The following is a 15,611-nucleotide window of genomic DNA, read 5'->3' on the forward strand; positions in this document are numbered from 1 at the left end:
TCTTTGGTCACCTCTGCTATTTTGGTTATGCTAGCTTAATAAAATGAACTGAATTACCTGCCAGCAAAATTGTCTGGTTCTAAAATCTTTTATTAGAGTTAATTAGTTGATAATGTTCAGTTTCTTCCAAGCTTATTGATCTTTTCATGTTTGGTATTTTTCTTGAGTTTTTATTATATATATTTTTCCTATCAACCTTTTATTTCATTGAGATTTTGGAATTTATCAGCACAGACTTGCAGATAATAATTATTTAATTTCAGAAAAGTCACTATCTCTCTTTTCATTGTAAGGCCCTTCCTGTCCCTGGGACTTAAGCATGAGACCATAGGGGCAGGATTGGAAGACAGTCTCAGAGACTGACGTTGGGCTCTACTCATATGCTCTTCTTTCATCATCTGTGAACAAATGCATGATAAAAGTAGGTTATTTTATTAGTCAGAAATTAAGTTATTATAGAAAAGAAGTGGTTTGCTTGTTCTCCTGTATTTGTAGACCATGGCTCCTATATGCTACTGTTCCACAGCTAGTTTTTGATTAGATGAATGACTTCTTTTCCAGGAAACTCTCCAGTTCCTCCTACAAATAATACCCTAGACCATATCCAGGTTCCCTCTTTCCAGACAATCCCAGGTATGTCTGAGTCCTAGAATGTGATCTTTCAAGCTGAGCTCTATATGACATATATTGGAGCTCCTCAACATGGCTCCAGATTGAAAAATTATCAATAAGCAGAAGCTGGATTGGAATCAATGTAAAGAAGAATTTTTAATAAAATCTTGTCCCAAGTTAGAATGGGCTTCTTTGGATGGTTATACTCTCATCATTGGAGGTATCTGAAAATTGATCGAATGTTCATTCAGTGAATGTTTTAGAAGGGACTCAAGCCTTTGAGGGAAGCAATTCAACAGGGTAGTGGTCTCATCCTGTCCTGAGAGTCTGTGATTGTATTCCTTGGAATCTCCCACAGTGCACAGTTAGGTGCCTTGTCACTGAGTGAACAGGAAGTCAAAATTAATAAACTAAAAGTAATGTACAACAATACTTCAGTGTTACAGGAAGCAGAGAAACAAACCTGCATGATGAAATCTGGCCCAGGCTGTTTCTTGGGTATAGAGAGCCCATAGAAACTGTAAGTAAATGCTACTGCTGATGTTAATAGTGTTAAAAAACAGAATTCACCTGAGTAGATTTTTTTTTAAAATATTTATTTATTTATTTATTTTTGGCTGCTTTGGGTCTTCATTGCTGCGTGCGGGCTTTCTCTAGTTGGGGCGAGCGGAGGCTACTCTTTGTTGTGGTGCGCGGGCTTCTCATTGCGGTGGCTTCTCTTGTTGCGGAGCACGGGCTCTAGGTGCACAGGCTTCAGTAGTTGCAGCACACGGGCTCAGTAGTTGTGGCGCACGGGCTTAGCTGCTCCGCGGCATGTGGGATCTTCCCAGCCCAGGGCTCGAACCCGTGTCCCCTGCATTGGCAGGCGGATTCTTAACCACTGGGCCACCAGGGAAGTCCAACCTGAGTAATTTAAAGATCAAATTGGCTTGAGTCAACAATTCATGTATTGGGCAGCATCCCACCTAGCAAAGAGAAAGGAACTCCCAGGAGCTGTACAAAATGGAAGGTTTTTAAAGGCAGAAAGGGGGTGGGACAAGGAAGTCATAAACAAAAGAAAGGATTTTTTCAGGTAAGATCACCTTCCTTTGGGGGAAGAGTGGAGTCTGTCATGCAGATTACCTCACTAGTGTTGATCAGGTGATTCCAGATTGACTGCTAAAGGTCACATTCCTGGGAGAGGTTGAAACTGCAATTAAGTCTTTGTTTGCTGAAGTGGGGCTCAGCACAAGTGACTCTATTTGGGACCTGTTATTTCTTTTTAAACAATACTAATCATAGTAACCATGTTGATCTACCATCAACTGAGCACCTACATATTGATAGTCTGTAGCAAGCATTTTGTCTATGATTTTTTTTTTAATAAGTGGGGTTTTTTTTGTTTTTTTTTTTTTAATTAATTAATTAATTAATTTATGGCTGTGTTGGGTCTTCGTTTCTGTGCGAGGGCTTTCTCTAGTTGTGGCAAGTGGGGCCACTCTTCATCACGGTGCGCGGGCCTCTCATTATCACGGCCTCTCTTGTTGCGGAGCACAGGCTCCAGACGCGCAGGCTCAGTAATTGTGGCTCACAGGCCTAGTTGCTCCACGGCATGTGGGATCTTCCCAGACCAGGGCTCGAACCCGTGTCCCCTGCATTGGCAGGCAGACTCTCAACCACTGCGCCACCAGGGAAGCCCCGTCTATGATGTTTTATTTATAGTTCACAAGGGCTCTGTGAAATAGACATCATTTGCCCCATTTTATGAACCAGTGCCCCATTTTTAAAGGTAAGGAAACTGGGTAAATTAGAGCATCTCAAGAGTGGTGTACGCAAATCAATTGTAGGAGCGCCCCCCTATGATCATCTTAGCCCTAGAGGTGGGTAGGAAGAGCATGAGGCACCTGGATTTCCAGGCCAGTCACCTTTGACCAAGTGCTACCTCGCCCCAGTGTGCTGTAGAAATATTATAATTCTGTATGCCTACCAAGATGTGAAAATTGGGAAGCACATCAAGTTACCTATCCAAGGTGACAAGCCTCAGATAGGGCCCAATTAGAGATCCAAACCGAGGTCTGTATGACACTAAAGCTCATTTTCTTTCCACTATACCTCACTGCCTTTGAAGATCTGAGAAGCGATGTTTCAGAAATGTCAAGTCCTTCAGATGGAAGCAGAGGGAGGCAGTAGAAGATGGCTAATTATGTAACATGGGTTTCAGACAGAAGCTGTAGATTTGAACACTTCAGCACCTCTAGGGCTGGTACATGATGTACACTAGCATGAGGTTAAGATTGAGAGCTCTGTTGTCAACCTGCCAGGATTTAAAACCAGACTCCATCACTTACTGGCTGTTTGACTTTGGGAAAATTACTCTGCTTCTCTGTGCTTCAGGCTTTTCATTTGCAAAATAAAGATCAATTTATTGAATGATTCAACAAATATTTGCTGAGAGACTTCTATGTGTTAGGCACTGTTTTAGGGTCTGAAAATGCAGCAGTGAATAAAGTACTTGACCTTTGAGTTTATCTTGGAGTTCTTGAGCTTCTTGGGTGAATAGATTAATTTTTTCCTTAACTTTATTGAGATATAATTGAATATAACATTGTGTGATTTTAAGAGGTACAATACAATGTGTTGATTTGATGAACTTATATATGACAATGTGGTTACCATGGTAGCATTAGCTAACACCTCCATTACATCACATAACTACCATTTCTTTTTTGTGGTGACAACATTTAAGATCTATTCTCTTAGCAACTTTCAAGTGTATAGTACAGTATTATATTACACTTATGGTACAATATGTATAAGTGATGTCCATATATAAGTGACATCATACAGTATTTGTCTTTCTCTCTCTGACTTATTTCACTTAGCTAATGTCCTCAAGGACCATCCATGTGTTCACAAATGCCAGGATTTTCTTTCTCATGGCTGAATAATATTTTATTGCATATATATTTACCACATCTTCTTTAACCATTCATCCATTGATAGACACTTAGGTTGCTTCCATAGCTTGGCTATTGTAAACAATGTTGCAATGAACATGAGGGTTCATGTATCTCTTTGAAATCTTGTTTTTATTTCCTTTGGGTATACTCAGAAGAGGGATTGCTAGATCATATGGTAGTTCTTTTTTAATTTTTTGAGGAACCTTCATCCTGTTTTCCATAGTGTCTGTGCCAATTTACATTCCTGTCAACAGTGTGTGTTTTCTTTTCTCCACATCCTCAACAATACTTGTTATCTCTTGTCTTTTTGATGATATCCATTCTAACACATGTGAGGTAATATTTTACTGTGGTTTTGATTTGCATTTCCCTGATGATTATTGATGGTGAGCATCTTTACAGGTATCTGTTAGTCATTTGTATGTGTTCTTTGGAAAAATGTCTGTTTAGTTTCTCTACTCATTTTTATTTGTTATTTATTTATTTATTTATTTATTTTTGGCTGTGTTGGGTCTTCGTTGCTGTGCACGGGCTTTCTCTAATTGCGGTGAGTGGGGGCTACTCTTCGTTGTGGTGCACGGGCTTCTCATTGTTGTGGCTTCTCTTGTTGCGGAGCACAGGCTCTAGGCATGTGGGCTCAGTAGTTGTGGCTTGTGGGCTCTAGAGCTCAGGCTCAGTAGTTGTGGTGCACAGGCTTAGTTGCTCCACAGCATGTGGGATCTTCCTGAGTCAGGGCTCACAGAATTGCATTGGCAGGCAGATTCTTAACCACTGAGCCACCAGGGAAGCCCCATCTACTCATTTTTAAATTGGATTTTTTTAATGTTACTGATTTGTATAAATTCTTTACATATTTTGGTTTTTAACCTCTTATCTGATATATGGATTGCAAATATTTTCTCCTGTTTCATAGATTGCCTTTTCATTTTTTTTTTTTTTAAAGATTTATTTATTTTATTGATTGATTGATTGCTATGTTGGGTCTTCGTTTCTGTGCTAGGGCTTTCTCTAGTTGCGGCAAGCGGGGGCCACTCTTCATCGCGGTGCGCGGGCCTCTCACTATCGCGGCCTCTCTTGTTGCGGAGCACAGGCTCCAGACGCGCAGGCTCAGTAGTTGTGGCTCACGGGCCTAGTTGCTCCGCGGCATGTGGGATCTTCCTGGACCAGGGCTTGAACCCGTGTCCCCTGCATTAGCAGGCAGATTCTTAACCACTGCGCCACCAGGGAAACCCTGCCTTTTCATTTTGTTGATTGTTTCTTTTGCTGTGCAGAAGCTTTTTAGTGTGAAGTAGTCCCACTTGTTTATTTTTGCTCTTGTTACTTGTGTTTTTTGTGTCGTATTCAAAAAAATCATTGCAAAGAGCTATGTCAAGGAGCTTTTCCCCTATGTTTTCTTCTAGGAGTTTTACAGTTTCAGGTCTTAACATTTATGTTTTTAACCCATTTTGAGTTAATTTTGGGGAGGGTTATAAGATAGAGGTCCAATTTTTTTTTTTTTTGTTTTTTTTTGCATGTGGTTATCCCGTTCTCCCAACAACATTTATTGAAGAAGCTATCTTTTTCCCATATGAGTATTCTTTGGCTCCCTTGTCAAATATTAGTTGACTGTTAGATTAATTTTTATATCAATTTTGCTAAGTTGTTGGCCACTATTTATTCACACTTTTTTTCTGCCACTTACTCTTTATTCTCTCCTTCTGTGACTTCCACTGTGCATACATTTGATAGCTTGATGGTTTCCCACAGGTATCTGAGGCTCTGTTCATTTTCTTCATTCATTTTTCTTTCTGTTTCTTGCCTAATTAATCTCAATTGACCTGTTTTCTGATTCTTTCTTCTGCCAGTTCTGTTATGAAGAAGCAGCAGAGAGTAATGTTGGAGTGGGCACTACTTTAGCTAGAGTACATATGGAAGGCCTCTGAGGAGATGACACTTGAGTTGAGACTTGGTCATGGTTGAAGAACTGTTTCCTAAAGATGGTGGACTGTCCTCAGACTGAATTGTAGACTCTGCTTCCATAGATTGGAGCAGGGGATTGATCCTTCCCTGAGGATCTCCATAGGTGAATGCATTTGATGGAAATTTCTGTGTCCCTACTTGAGCTCTCCAGATATGCAATACAAATAAATGTTCTAGTTCTGAAGGCTTTATTTTTTTTAAATAACTCATTGCCAGTTGTTCTAAAACACCTTGCATTTGCAAAGGAACCTTTATTATTTAGACAGACTTGAGTTTTCTTCGTGGAGAAGTGGGAGGACTTAATTACAGTTTCAACACACATTGGCATGCTTGGAGCAATTCAGAAGGAAGTCAAAGAATTTTGAGAATTTAAGCCAAGATACTTATTCCATCTTAATGTTGTCACTTGATGTTTATTTACCCCTAAATATTCTCATAAGTATCAAGTAATTGGTCTCCATTCTATGGCCTGAAGGCCAATATTCCTGAACTTGGTGAAACCAACTGAAAAAATGAATTCTAAAAATGGACTCTCTCCATGGAAAATGTGTTGCTTCCAGCCCTTGGTATTTTCACCTAAGGCCTGTTGGCACCTGTTCTTTGGCCAGCTGAAACAAGCATGCTGCTGCATAAAGGCAGTTTCTATGGAAACCTGAACCCAAAAGATATTGGGGCATTGAAGATCAGGGCAACACCCTGAATTGTTTGGAGAGCCCAATGAAAGTTTCAGAAGTTTATTGTTCTCCACAGAAAACACTACAGCTAAGACTTTAAAATGTTTTCTTCTCCAGGTTCATTAGAGCTATGTGTACAAGATAGAAGTTTCCAGTTTGCTTGTGTATTTATCTGTTCTAATTATTTTACCAGCTATTTTACAACATGTATCTCTGCCATAAAGAAAATTATCATCTTCCATTTTCCCTTTCTTATCTTCATTTTAATAAATATGTGAAGCCATAAGACACAAAGAATATGCTGAGCTTATAAATTTGGAAGCAGATAATGATTTCTCCTTTTCATAAATCATGGATAATCTATTCAGTATATCATTTTTTTCACACTCCTTAAAAAATATGTACAAATGACCACATTGCCAGATACACACACAGCTGAATTGCAGTTGTGCCTGTAAAGCTTTTGACTTACAGTAGTGTTCCCTTACGTAAGTGTAGTCTTTAAACTGATTCCTTGTTTAGTACTTATAACACAAACCCTGTTATCACAACCTTAGCAGAAATTTAAGTACAAGAAAATATTTTCCCATGAATGTGTCTTCCCAAGAGTATATTTTGTGTCTATTTTAGACATGTTTAGACATGTTTCTTCCAGTTCCTATTTTATAAAAGCTGTGATGAATAACAGTGCTGCGTATGCTTCCTGGCTGATGGATATTGTCAAGATAAAATATCTGAATTTACCACATTTATCTGTGGGCATTTGTATTCTTGATTTCAAGGGCCATTGTAGAGTTGGCTAGATATATTATGATTAGTTACAGTATTCAAATGCTTCATATTCACCATGAAGACTAGGTATGTTACACCAAGATTTACAATTAATCTGTACACATGAAATATGGAGAAAGGGAATGGTACAATTTAACCTTTCATGACCTTTACTTCTCAGAGATGTCCAGAACCAAAGTAGTAAAAGCTACCTAGACTGTATTTACTGGAGTCTAGTTTTTTCAACATTCCTGTAGGGAGAAGTTGCTTTTTTCCACCTTGCAGAAGCATTCCTTCTCTGCTCCTTCTCTTTGGGACGGTTCCATTTTGTCCCAGCTCCATTTCCAGGCAAGTTCTACATGTTTCCTCTACTTCTCACTCTTGCTTTTATCCCTCATCTGTAGAGAATCAGTTGCCCATTTGCCAGAATCTTCTCTCATTATAACTCTACTTTTTCCTTCCCCTACCACGAAGAAAGGACATTTGACTCAGGATTGTGATATACCTTAATCTGGAATTTTAACGTCTCTCTATGCAAAGCATTATATTTCAATAGTGAGCTATAACTAGGGTTTAAATCAACCTGGCAAACAGTCTGTTGTCATTTAATACACAGAATCATAGGATGAAAAGGCATAGAGATAGTTCCCCTCAGAAGGAGCATAATAGGTCTTTGATCCTGCAGCTTTGAAACTGACTCCAAGTTATATCTTTACTTATTTTCTAATAAATGTTTTTTTTTAATTTAAATTTATTTATTTTATTTTTATTTAATTTTGGCTGTGTTGGGTCTTTGTTGCTGTGCGCGGGCTTTCTCTAGTTGTGGCCAGCGGGGGCTACTCTTTGTCGCGGTGCCCAGGCTTCACTGCGGTGGCTTCTCTTGTTGCGGAGCACGGGCCCTAGGCGTGCGGGCTTCAGTAGTTGTGGCACGCGGACTCTAGAGCACAAGCTCAGTGGTTGTGGTGCACGGGCTTAGTTGCTCCGCGGCATGTGGAATTTTCCCGGTCCAGGGCTCGAACCCATGTCCCCATGTCCCTTGCATTGGCAGGCAGATTCTTTTTTTTTTTTTTTTTAATTTGAAGCTTAGCCCCATATAGACTAGTTGGAGACTTTTTTTAAAATTATTTATTTATTTATTTATGGCTGTGTTGGGTCTTCGTTTCTGTGCGAGGGCTTTCTCTAGTTGTGGCAAGCGGGGGCCACTCTTCATCGCGGTGCGCGGGCCTCTCACTATCGCGGCCTCTCTTGTGTGGAGCACAGGCTCCAGACGCGCAGGCTCAGTAGTTGTGGCTCACGGGCCTAGTTGCTCCGCGGCATGTGGGATCTTCCCAGACCAGGGCACGAACCCGTGTCCCCTGCATTGGCAGGCAGATTCTCAACCACTGCGCCACCAGGGAAGCCCAGGCAGATTCTTAACCACTGCGCCACCAGGGAAGCCCTCTAATAAATGTTTTAGATTACTTACCAATGAGTACAGTGGTCCCTATTTATCCTTCCCCTTTATGTAGCACTTAGGACATGTCCAATATGAAATATGTAGACTGGACAATTATATCCTGTAGTAAATGAGTGAAGTGACACCATGAAATGTAAGGAGATTTGTTTAAGATCACCATGGTAGAATCAGCAGAGAATTCAGGGCCAGTGACTTCCAGCCCAGTGGGTTTCCCATCAGTGTCTGACAGATGTTTCAGCCTGATGTCTTTTCCACATGGGTTCCTGGAAACTAGAGCTTCTGGAAGTTAGGAAAATCTGGAACATGACTGACCCCATTTAACCTGGTTTCTGTGCTATTTAAGTAAACCTAGAAAACTGCTGTAAGAGTAATGTACCTCTACATATGCCTCTGACAGCAGCCTAGCTCAAAAGGGGAGTTGTGGGGACGTGTGTGTGTGTGTGTGTGTGTGTGTGTGTATGTGTATGAGACAGTGGGTAAATGAGGGGTGAGTGGTAGTAGTGGGAGCAGTGGTGGGTAGCTTGCAACAGTAGATCGTCGTATTTTCGCATTTCCTGAAACCACAGCTCTTTCCTGAAGCCCATTAGTCTGGTTTAGGCTTCAGGCGGCTGGAGGAAAGCATTATTTAGTGAGTGCTGTAGAAGTTGATTCTTGTGGAACCCATGAGAGTTAGATCTTGCTGATGTGAAAATTTTCATAGGATTTTGAATTTTCAGAGACATTTTGTACTTTGCTTGTGAGCTTGATATAAATAGTCTTGTTCTCTGTCTCCCAGATGAAATCCATAGGTAAAAAGAACTTCACCTGTTCCCTATGGAAGATACAAAATATATTTGAGTGACTGAATGGATAAATCTTTGTAAATGACCATTACTCAAATTTACATGGCCATTTTCATGAAAAAGGGGGAAATTTTGCTATTTTAAACTAAATTGAAGAGCAGAGGAAGGTAATACTATGTCCATTGAAAGACTATAATAGAAATAAAATGTACATACTCTAATCCGTCAAGCAGAAATAAGAAAAAACCCTTTGTTGCTTCCTCTCACTGGTGAGATTAGAAAATTCTGACTCCTCTTTGGTCAGGTGAACTATTCCTGGTTATTAAGTGAATGCGTTCACCAAACAATCACTTCACAGGACACCTTGGTGCCAGCCACTCAGGTGAAAGTCGGGAATACAAAAATGACGAAGGTCATTTGAGTCCCAAGTTTCTTACAGTCCAGTGGAAAGACAACTGCGTGAATAATTAACCAGAGTATAATTAACAAATTTTATGCTAGTGATAGAAACCAGAAGAGGGATTGTGTTGATATTATCTTGGGATGTTAAGGAGGGTTTCACTGAGAAGATAAGTTGACATGCAAGGATGTATAAACATTTTTTTCCAGGCATAGAAGGGGAAAAGGCATTGTAGAAGGAGGAAAGCAAAGGCCAGGCAATGGGTGGGTGTGGGAAAGTGCCATGCGTGATCTCTTGGGAAAATGAAAGGAGACAAGGTAAGTGCAAGTCAGATTGAGAAGGGCGTTCATGGCATGGCATGCCCATGTGGACATGGGAGCCAACCCAACTTTCAACCAAGAAATCACTGACTGGATAAGGGCTCTTTGAAATGACATCTCTGATAGGAGCTCATAGAATTGATTGGGTGGTGGGTGGTATGAGAAGATTGGAGAGAAGAGGTGCCATCTAACTCTGTAAGTCCTTTCTTCATACAGATTCAAAAGAATGTTGCTAAAAATACAGCCAGGTTTTAGAAAAGCTGATTTCATCTCTGATTGGTGGCCAAGGCAACAGTAAATACAAATAAAAAGAAGTTGCAGGCAATGAGAAAGAGAAGGGTAGTTCCAGGAATTGTGTGAGAAAAGAATAAAAAGCTCTCTAAAAGGAGACATTCAGAAAGTGATTTGTCTGACGTTGTAGGGATGTTGGAAGCAGTTAAAATATTATCTTTAGCCCAGTAGAGAGGAATGAGAGAGCACAGAGAAGGCATATCCATATTATGTACTTATTTATTTATTCCACATGATTTAATGTAAATGAAAAAATATCTAGATAAGAAACTTAAAAAAAATAGACATACCCCCTGCCCCCACACACTCACACTCCTCAACTACCAGCATCCTGCACCAGAATGGTACATTGGTTAAACTGATGAACCTACATTGAAGCATTATTAGCACCCAAAGTCCATATTACAGTTTAGTCTTGGTGTTGTATCTTCTGTGGGTTTGGACAAATGTGTGATGTCATGTTTTCACCATTATAGTGTCTTACAGAATAGTTTCACTGCCCTAAAAATCCTCTGCACTTTGTAAAACTTTTTAATAATGAACTATGTTTTTAAAGAAACATGTGATATACATATGTTACATGTATATAAAAGGTTGGAATTAAATTCAGCAGCATCTTTTAAGAGTGCTGACTGTGGGGCTTCCCTGGTGGTGCAGTGGTTGAGAGTCCGCCTGCCAATGCAGGGCACACGGGTTCGAGCCCTGGTCTGGGAAGATCCCACATGCCGCGGAGCGGCTGGGCCCGTGAGCCGCAGTTGCTGAGCCTGCGCGTCTGGAGCCTGTGCTCCGCAACGAGAAGCCGCGATAGTGAGAGGCCCGCGCACCGCGATGAAGAGTGGCCCCCCGCTTGCCACAACTAGAGAAAGCCCTCGCACAGAAACGAAGACCCAGCACAGTCATAAATAAATAAATAATTAAAAAAAAAAAAAAAGAGTGCTGACTGTGGCTTATAGATTCAGATAATTGCTTGCTCGCAGGGTGTACTACCATCCTTTCCTGTCATCTGGCCTTTTACTAGATTACTCCAGGCCCACTGGGCATGTTTCATCATTAGACCTAAATAATGGCGAAACAGGATTACTTGTGTCAGGAGACAGTTCCTTTTTTCATGAAAATTTACAATAAAATATATGGGTGAAGAGGCTTCACTTAACTCCACCCAAGAGCAGTGAAATAAACATGTGAGGGACGTCTAAATAATTTCAGCATGTCTATATTCCTGTTGGAAGAGGGCAGTCATTTAGAGCCCCAGGTGCTCGTATCACCCATACTTTCAGACCCTGCAGCAGTAGTGTGAATAAGTTAAGAAATTCCAGCACAGCCAACTGCAGCAGAGCAGCTGCAGTAGGGTGGTGTGTGTGTTTAGTTATGAATGGGAGAAAAAGGAATTTTCATAGCATTCTTTAAATAGGAGTTCTAGTTCTGTCTGAAGATAGATGGACAATTGTAGGATTATAGATAAGACAGACCAAGTTCATGGATAGTTTTGGAAAATGAAAAGCTGATGTTTTAATAAAATCCAAAATTGGAGTATTAAAAAAGAGGAAATGATTTGTGGGATGAAAGAAGAATTCTAAGAATGCTTTTTCTTTCGTCCATTACCCCCCCTTTCCTGTGAATTCAATGTGGGCATAGTTGTCTTCTTAAGAACATTAGAATGCCACCTTTTGAAATAATTTCCATTTTTTTTATGGCATTTAAATAAGAACACGTTTTGGATATGCTTGAGAACGCAGGAAAGATTTGATTATATGGAAATTTATATCCAGGTGTAAATCCAGTATGTTTACCTCTTGATTTTTGAAGCTGGTGGTGAGAGGGAGCACAGCATGTGGTGAATATGTGGATAGAGACATGAAAGGATTTCTTTTTTTTTTAAATTAATTATTTATTTATTTTTGACTGCGTTGGGTCTTCGTTGCTGCGCACGGGCTTTCTCTAGTAACAGCGAGCAGGGGATACTCTTCGTTGTGGTACACGGGCTTCTCATTGTGGTGGCTTCTCTTGTGGCGGAGCACGGGCTCTAGGCACGCAGGCTTCAGTAGTTGTGGCCCGCGGGCTCAGTAGTTGTGGCTTGCGGGCTCTAGAGCACAGGCTCAGTAGTTGTGGCACACAGGCTTAGTTGCTCCGCAGTATGTGGGATCTTCCCAACCAGGGCTCGAACCCGTGTCCCCTGCATCGGCAGGTGGATTCTTCACCACTGCCCCACCGGGGAAGTCTCGAAAGAGACCAGTTTCTCCACTCCTCACCTTCCCCCACCATTTCTAGAGTTGTCTCGAATCCATCATAAATATGACTCCAGTGAAGCATGCAAATCTCTCTTCTTCAGAGTATTGTTCACGGTGTCAATATGTGTTCCATCCCTGAGATGCTTTTGTGTAAATAAGAAGTGCTACTTTATCAAAATCAATATATGCAAGGGTGTAAACTAGATATCAAACCTTCAGATTTTCTTCATGACATATTACCAGTGCTAACTCTAGTTTGTTATTTATGGAGCAAAAGCATGTAGGAGTATGTGTGAGTGGCAGTAGACAAGGGTGGGGGAATCTTCCTGCTCACATCAAAGATGTTAGGATATCAGGGACTGTTATCAATATTCCTTTTTTCAGAGGCTTCTTGAAGACTTCTGGGAAAAGCCAACTAACTAAGTGGCCTACTGATTAACAGCAGTGAAGAGATTCGTTGAATTGGACACTTGTGCTGCGTGTATCTTTCTGAATATACGATATACTTAACAAAATTTACATTAAGAAAGAGTGGGAAGAGTATTTAGGGATTAACAGGTACCCAGGCCACTGGCATTAGGGCATTTAAACAGTAAAGAGAGACAGATAGTTACTGCTGGTTTCTGGTGAAAATATCACCTCTAGGTAGGAAATTCACCTGGAGATAGCTGACAAGTGGCCCTAGAGCTTGGAATACTGTTTGATTGTTATGGGGGAGAAATGTTTTTGAGAATGTCAGTTAAAAAACATTCTCCAGTGTAGCTGTGGGGGAATGTGTCCTGCCGGAGTCCAGCTCCAGCGGGACAGGATAACCTGAGGTAGGGAACGGAGTCGGCGAGGACAGAGCAGCACCACTCAAAAGGGTTGCAAGCATCTGACAGTTTATTGTAAAAACTTAAGTCCTTATATATCATTAAATGATTATTTAACCTTATCATAACAACTAGTTATTAGGCTCTCAGTTATTTTCAAATAGTCATATCAATACTACAATGGTCCAGACATAATAATCTTTCTTTGTGGTCATCTTATTTTTTCCATGCCCTGAGGCACGGTACGTTCCGATCATTGTGGTTTTCTCGGTTAGATGAATATCTCTTCGTATTAGCAGTCTCTGTTTCAAGTGTACCATTGGTCCATGACCACAGTCTCTCAGGTGTTTACTTTCCTTGATGTTATCAATTATGAAAGAGCGTATAGTTCAAAACATTCTCATAATACAATGATTACACAATTCTTATAAATGTGTAACATAAATTCACTTCAAGGGCAAGTTACATTAAAAGGTAAATCATTCTTAAAGTATTTACAATATATACCTTGTGACTGTATTGCTTTCGCGCGCCAATTACCGGATCTGCTATAGATTGCATATAAAACATCAACTTCAAATCTATTCCTGGCTACTTTCAATGGTCGTAAACATCCCTTAATATAAAACCAGACATATCCAAAACACCATATCTTGGCCATAATACTTTTAGTTTCTCCTACAATGTTGGATCTCGTAATCTAAACATATTATTCCCCAATCCTTTAACCCAAACAGGAGGAGGTGGGGTGGGTATAGGCAATGTGGGAAATACAGTTGTTATAATTTTCTCAGGGGGTCGTCTCAACAATTGTTCTCGGGGCTGAAATCCCCCAAGCACTCCCGGGATGAGTAACACACTTCCAAGTAACAACAGGGGTAATGTTATGAGGTTCCCACCAAACCATGGCGAGAAGCTTTGCTTTCTTATCCGCGAAGCGTCCCAAGCTTTGCTCAGGGCACTAGCTGTGCTAGTTTCACTTCGCGGCATCTGGATGGGCTCCAACAGTGTCCCACGTTCCATCAGGGAGGGGACCATAAAAATTGAACTAGCAATCTGTACTTTAGTTGTCAAACAAATACTTGTACACTTGCAGATAGCTGCTTGTGTGATGGAAAGAGAAATTCATCAAAGGTGAGATACGAGAATTTGTTAAAAAGTGGGCCAGCAGTGGTACAAGCAAGGCTGCTGGAAGAAAGAATGGAAGTAACAGTAGCAGTAACAGAATTGGTTGGAGACTATAATCCAAGGAGAAAATGACCCCTGACCCCTCCAGGACTCAGTGAGACAGAGACGTGTTAGGGATTTGAAATCTCAGAGCTTACTATTCAAACACAACTAGGATTCTTACCTATTCACTTGATTGTCCCTATAACTTCCTCCTTCTTACCCTAGCCCTCCTCTTATAAGTGACCTGGGGAAACAGGGGTATATTCTAATTGCCATTTTAATTGTCATCACATCTTGATTGTTTCCTAAACTGGAATGATTTCAGGAAAAAAGCTTTATATTTTAAATTAAAATAGCTACAGTGTGCAGGGTGGATGTTATTTAAAATATGTATGTGTGTAAGTATAAATATATAAGTATATTTAATCCTATCTTGTGGCAGTACTCAATTCACACATTGTTAATAAGCAACTAATTTATTTAGGGCATTGTGCTAAGTGTCGAGTAGGGTACCAAGAAGTTAAGACCCAGTCTCAGCTCTCAAATTTAGTGATAAACTATTAATCTGTTTCCAGGTTTTCAGTTCTAGGACTGAGTGGTGGTTTGTGTGATGAATTATTCAAGATAGGCTAACTGCTGTAAAAACAAAACAACTCCCAAACTGAGCAGTTTACGTGTCATACTTTTTTGCAGGTCATTGGGGGTGAAGGGTCTAGTCCACGCAGTAATTTAGAGCCCTAGATTCCTTCTTTTCTATGCCTCTATATCATGTAAGGTCTTGGAGTCCTCCCTTGGATTCTCTGCATTGGGGCTTCAGTTAGGGGCCAGGCCTGGAAGATTTTTTTAGGCACTAGGTCTGGAAGTGGTGAATGTCACTTTTTCTACATTCTAATGGCCACATAACCCACTGACTAAAAGGTGGTCTGAGAATTGCAGTCTTTCTGTGTTCACAGAGGGAAACAAAGTGGAGTCTCAATGACGTATAGCATAGTCTGTGCCATTGGAAGGAATCTCTCAGGCTGACCTTTTCTAATTTCTGGGAGTTTAAATTGGATTTGCTCATCAGTCATTAAATTTCCCACCTTTTAGTAGGAAATGGAAGCATAGAAGACAATGAACGCTTATCAGTTGCCTACTATATACATATATGATCTCAATTGGCCCTCAAACAATCTACTTCAATGGGTATGATTCTAG

The 15,611-nt window shown here is 40.5% G+C and overlaps 1 long non-coding RNA gene across 1 annotated transcript in view; it reads left to right on the forward strand.

The window, feature by feature from the left end:
- The first annotated feature begins 9,823 nt into the window (after window positions 1-9,823).
- Window positions 9,824-15,611, forward strand: part of LOC118896109 — a 38,593-nt gene continuing 32,805 nt past the window's right edge. The window contains exon 1 of the long non-coding RNA XR_005020086.1: window positions 9,824-9,910. This is a non-coding gene — a long non-coding RNA (uncharacterized LOC118896109). The remainder of the gene's footprint in view (window positions 9,911-15,611) is intronic.

Source organism: Balaenoptera musculus, chromosome 5, assembly GCF_009873245.2.
Source record: "Balaenoptera musculus isolate JJ_BM4_2016_0621 chromosome 5, mBalMus1.pri.v3, whole genome shotgun sequence".
NCBI classification, from domain to species: domain Eukaryota; kingdom Metazoa; phylum Chordata; class Mammalia; order Artiodactyla; family Balaenopteridae; genus Balaenoptera; species Balaenoptera musculus.